At 41.1% G+C, this 5,807-nt stretch overlaps 1 long non-coding RNA gene across 1 annotated transcript; it reads right to left on the bottom strand.

Annotated features, from left to right (window-relative positions):
- Positions 1 to 2,570: 2,570 nt before the first annotated feature.
- On the bottom strand, positions 2,571 to 5,301 carry LOC140732145 (uncharacterized). The gene is made up of 2 exons (XR_012099998.1): positions 4,742 to 5,301; positions 2,571 to 4,083 (listed from the first exon to the last, which is right to left on the bottom strand). It is a non-coding gene; the product is annotated as an uncharacterized lncRNA (long non-coding RNA).
- Positions 5,302 to 5,807: the final 506 nt, after the last annotated feature.

A 5,807-nucleotide genomic window follows, 5' to 3' on the forward strand; every position in this document is an offset into this window, starting at 1 on the left:
TTGCCAGTGAATTGCTTTTATAAGTTCAAAACAGAGGAGTTTGATGATGACTAGATGATATTCAACTCCATTTGCAGTTCCTCAGGAAATGAAGAAAATCATGCCTGCTCGACCTAGGTAACATTTAGGGAAGGGCTGATAGCTGGAAAAGATTAAGCACATGTCATTGACATTCAAAAAATTTACCATCACTGAGTCTCAAACTTACAATACCTTGGAATCACCATCGACCAAATCTCTATTAGACTAACAACATAAATACCATGGCTACAAACATGGGTGAAGAGCTGAATATCCTGTGGCATGTGACTTACATCCTGGTATATTAAGGCCTTTCCACCCATCTACAAGGCACCAATCAGGAATTAGATGGATGACTTGCCTGAATGAGTACAATGCCAACAACTCTCAAGAAGCTCTATACCATAGAGGAGAAAGCGGCCTACATAACGACACCCATAAACCACTCCTTCTATCAATCATATAGCATTGTAATTTGGAAGTATATTGCTGGTCCTTCATCCTTTCTGGTTGAAAATCTTGGAATTCTCTATCCATCAGCGTTGTGGGAGCACCTTCACCGGAAGGACTGCTGCTCAGTAAGAGGTACTCAACACCATCTTGTCAATGATTCTTGGCAATGGGCAACAAATGATGAGGTTTTCAGGAACAAATCCTGAAAATTAATTTAAAAATACGATCTCTCTTGAACAAGTCCATTTACTTACCCACATGTTAACCAATTTTGCACTGGATGTTTGCCTCCTAGTTTTAGTTCTGTCCTTCTTTAAATAAACTAAGTTTGTTGCAATAATCTGGATTTAACAAATCAAATGAAGTGCAATGTTTTCATTTGTTTTCATCAAACAAACCTTTTGACATTCTGTTTCTGGATTTAAAGCTACTGCTTAGGGCATTTTAAGGTTAAATAGATTGTACATTAAAGTGGGAATCTGAGTGTTTTTGCAGATTTAACTTTTACATGCATTGGCACAAAAATAAAATTATCTTATTTTTCAAGGCCAATAAGCAAAGTTAGCTATTGAAATCATTAACTTGGTGCTTGGTACTTTCAAAATATCTTAAGTATGCTGTCATTCCTGCAGCATTGAGACTTAACCATTCCACGCAGCCTTGTTTAGATCAAAAGGGCATTTTAGCAACGTCAGTAGGAGAGAGGTGGAAGATTAAACTGCGTTTGACTCTTAAAACAATTTAGACAAACTCTTCCACAGGATTAATTTTAGGGCTGATTGAGGTTACATTCATTCAAAGAGCCTTAACAGCTCTGTAACTTCGCTAGAGGCAAAGTTAATTTGTGGCATCCAGAGTAACATATCAAAGTAACAATCGTATTTGCATCTGTGTCTGAGACCTATAAAGCCCATTCACATAGCAACACACCCTGGGAGGCCTTTACTAAACTGTCTAGGTGAAAGGCAGTTTAACAGCTGTGGGAAAACCAGGTAGGTACCTTGGGTTTATGTGCCTTTCGAAGCCATATTGATGACTTAATAAAATACATTATTTTTTAGCATTTGTTTTTTTTTTGTACAAGAACTGCTGCCCACGACACGTGACATCTTCAAAGGTTTAAGAAATGTTGCTGTTTTATTTGTTCATTTACTCAGCATTTAACTCAAAGTCCTCACCTATAATCTTAGCACCCCAACTTTCACACGTTAGTCGTTTCATACTCTCTTACAGAGCGACGATAAAAATGATCCCCGTGATTCAATTATACCTTCCGTGCTCATATTGGTTTTGAGTGACACAATGAAACGATGACGCTGTGTCCACATAAAAATAATATTGCTACCCTCCCCACCCCAATTTTTTAAGGAAAATCGGCATCCAACCGTAAGTCGAAATACATTTCAAGAATGCCCGATGACACACAAAGCACACTTAATGTGAAGTCCTATCATAAGTTTCGATTGCTTGATTAGAGTAACCACCATAGAGCGGGGGAGCGGGTATTCACGTCTTGCACGGGATTCCATTATAAGTGTTTTTTTTTAAATAACCCGATGTATCCTGGATTTTTTTTGTTGGAGTGAAAACGTGACTTTGTATTGGAAAAGTGAGCATACGCTAACCTCTGTTCACGTCATTGACATTGTTTGGGGAAAAATAATCTCTGCCCTCGGAGCGACAGAGGAAGCTGAAAGACGTATCATTCAAACCACTTGCCCCGGGATTACGTGACCAATTTTTCATCCTGCTCCTCGTCTGACCTTTGTCTGAGTCATCGAATACCGTGACACAGACAGTAAGCCGTCAGACCTTGGTCGCAGAGGGAAACAGCATCATTACTGGAAATGTAGCCATTCTTTCTTTTCACAAACAGCCTGCGCACAAACTATGCAGAAGCTGAACAGGTCCATCCCTCATAAAGATTGCCCCCTCTGTAAAGAAGTTTTTTCCCCCATTTTAAATTTGTCTCAAGGTCACAGTTAACAAGAAGCACCCTCATTCAGTGCGATAGGGGATGTTCACAGGTCAGGACCCTTTTTCCATCAGCTGTCACTTTGTTTGTGTTTAAGTGGTGATATAGGTGACTCATAGTATCAGGCTTACAGTTGAACTTTATTTTCTACGTTCAGGCACAGTCAATTTAACACAATGGGTAACACTATACATAACTACAGTCCATTGTTGTGACATTTGCAGAGTTGCTCCTTTAATATACAAGCAAGTTAAAGAAATGTTGGCATGTTAAACAGGGTATGTGCGTTGGTCAATTTATTAAACATCGCGTTCACAGCTGGATGAAACAAGCAACTAGGTGCAGTAAATCCATGCCTTAGTGTCTGCCTCAGCCCACGATCGATTCTCCATCCAACTTCATTTCCACTTGCTGCTATGAAATCCTTTCTTGTTTGTGTTGATCCAGGTTTTCCAGGTATTGAAGCAAACTGGTGACGGTCCTGGGAATTTAAGCAGAAAGCTGAAAGTGCGAGAACACTCAACACACAAGACAGCGATATGAATAGAGAAACGGGTAACATCTTGCGCGGATGGCCTTCTGCCATTAACTATGCAACTATCTCGTCGTATCAATCAGTAAGTTTCACCGTCTTGTCTTGTTCCACATGAACTGTAGATTTTGGATTTTACCCGTGGGCAGGATGTGAGGCACAAAACACGTGTGACCTGCCTGGCCCTGCCCTTGTCCACTACCACGATGAGGCCAAACAGTCGGACAGCATCATCTCATATTGTGCCTGGGTAGTCTACAACTCCATGATATGAACACTGAATATTCTGATTTCGAGTAACTCACACCCCTGTTCCTTTCCCACTCCCACTAGTTCTTTCTCCCTTTCTTTACCTTTTCAGGGAAGCATGGTGGTGGTTAGTATATGCTAATACAGTGTCAGAGACCAGGGTTCGATTCCTGCCACTGCCTGTAAGGAGTATATATGTTCTCCCCGTGACTGCGCAGGTAACCGCTGGGCGTTCTGATTGCATTCCATATTCCAAAGATGCATGGATTAGTAGGTTAGTTAGTCACATGGGTGCAAATGGGCAGCATGAGCTAGTTGGTTCAGAAGGGCCTGTTACTGTGCTGTTTCTTTAGATAATTTAATAGAATCATCACCCTGACCAGCCTGGTTCCATCAGACCATCACACACATACCTATCCGCCTAGGTTGCTCCTCCACTGTTTTCTCCTTCCTAATTTCTTTCCCATCTGATTCTATCTGCCCAAGCTTTATCACGTGTTGCTGTTCGTTGAAAAAGTTATTTCACTTAAAAGGCATTGATTATAGCAGTTATGGGACAACTATGGCTGATTCCTTTGTCAAGCAAAAGCACGAAACAGAATGCAGATATTTTAATCCTTTTCATTCTTGAAATTTCTAAACTAATTTATCATAAAACATCAGACGAAAGTCTTTGACGTGAAGTATCAACAACGTGTTGATGGTAGTTGACATTAGCTGGTATCTATAAAGAGAACTGGGTCCAATGGCAAAATCTGCAAGTGCTGCAAATGCAGAGCAACGTAACCAAAATGGTGAGGAACCCAGCAGGCCAGGCAGCATCGGTGGAAGCGTGCAGTCAACGGGACGAGACCTTTCATCAGAGCGAGAGAAAAAAAAGAGGATTGTGTTAAGATTTTGAACTTTCACAATAAATATTTCTTACTATATAGCTGGCATAGACTCTTGGTCATAAGATGTTTTAAAGTTACCAAGATATGCAAAAGGCAATATTAGGAATCATAGACATCCAAACATCATATGCCAGGTGGACACTGTACTTGGAACATAACAATTTGGACATAACCAATTCCTTTGCATTTTTGCCCAACCTCAACACGAATAATTTAAAAGTGCAGCTAATGAAGTATGTGCCGCTCCTTGCTTGGCCGGATGCTTCCTCTTCACAGCGCTGACAGGCCCAAAATTAATTCCAGAGCATACCGGCAGGAGGCAGACTTTGACCGTGGCAACTGGGGCGCAACGCAGACAGAATGAAGTTTCAACTTTTTAAGAAGTATTTTCAAAAAGTGAGTGTCACTACTTGACCTTGCATAATTAACTCTAAAGCAATCCTGGTGGTCAGATTCTGGTGCTATACAAGTATCGAGGCCGAAATAGATCCTGAAACCGACGGTCTGAGATGGGCGTCCCTAAACACCACAGTCTAACTAAATTAATGAACACATTACCTTCGCTTGCTAAGCCTCCCATTTCCCCATACTGTAAGAGAAAGAAAGAATACTACTTACGTCAGAATTTCAAGAGGGACAAATAAATACAAATAAATAGTAATCAATTGTGTAATTCAGTGAGACCTGCGCAAGTTCTGACTCGTGTCAGTTTATCAAGTAAGAGGGGTGCGCCGGGACGGAAAGTTAAGGCGGTGTGGTTTAAGGAAGGGCGCAGAGTAAATGGGGTGGGATAAATGGACAAGACAACTGAGCCGCTCGTTTGCTTAGCAGGACTTCTTTTGGACCGAGCAACGAGTTCATCCGAATAACATGAAAATGAAATGTAACACATGGGCTTGTGATTTACCGGGGAATTTTGAAGGAATTGTCTATAGCCGTAAATCTAACCATACACTTTAAATGAGATAAACCGAAATACATACAAATATATTACACCTGAAACAATGCCCGATCCCCTCTCTTTATTGGATTTGTAGTCCAATCTTTAATTACGTTAACCGGTATTAATTTAACTTTTTCAAACGCTGCAATCCGTTCATCTCAACAATCCTTGGAGTTCCAAACATTAAGTTGTAAGTTCGAGATTTGCAGTGTGCGGCTTTAGTTTAGATACAGAGATAACAAGACAAACTGCAAAGTTAGTTCGTTCGTCTTCTGTGAAGCTGGTTATTTAATTGCATTTATGTTTAAAAACATGTGGTCGATGTAAACCTTAGCCTGCGCTAACAAGTAGAAACTATTGGATGCTATGGGGCCAGTTTATTCACAGTTGTTACATTTTTTGTTGCAATAGAATCTAGTTAACGTGTTTTGAGCTGGTGCCTTTATCATTTTGGGAGACAAAAGTATTTATCAGAAAGGTTCCATTAAGTGTCTGGATTTTGTAAGAGGCAACACAACTGAAGATGGAGATGGATGTTGAGAGCACATTTGAAGGTTACGAGGTGGAGTGATTTGACAAACGATTTCCCGATTAGCGGGGATATGACGGGCCAGCCTCCTGGAGTGCCGGAGGTGGGAGGATGGGGGTCCGTGCGAAGAGCGGACGTGCGGGCTGGCACATACACTGGAAAAGCGGCAGGGGTTACACGATCCTGCGAGGACATTGTTAAGTCTGGGAAGC

The sequence above is a fragment of the Hemitrygon akajei genome, chromosome 8, assembly GCF_048418815.1.
Source record: "Hemitrygon akajei chromosome 8, sHemAka1.3, whole genome shotgun sequence".
NCBI classification, from domain to species: Eukaryota; Metazoa; Chordata; class Chondrichthyes; order Myliobatiformes; family Dasyatidae; genus Hemitrygon; species Hemitrygon akajei.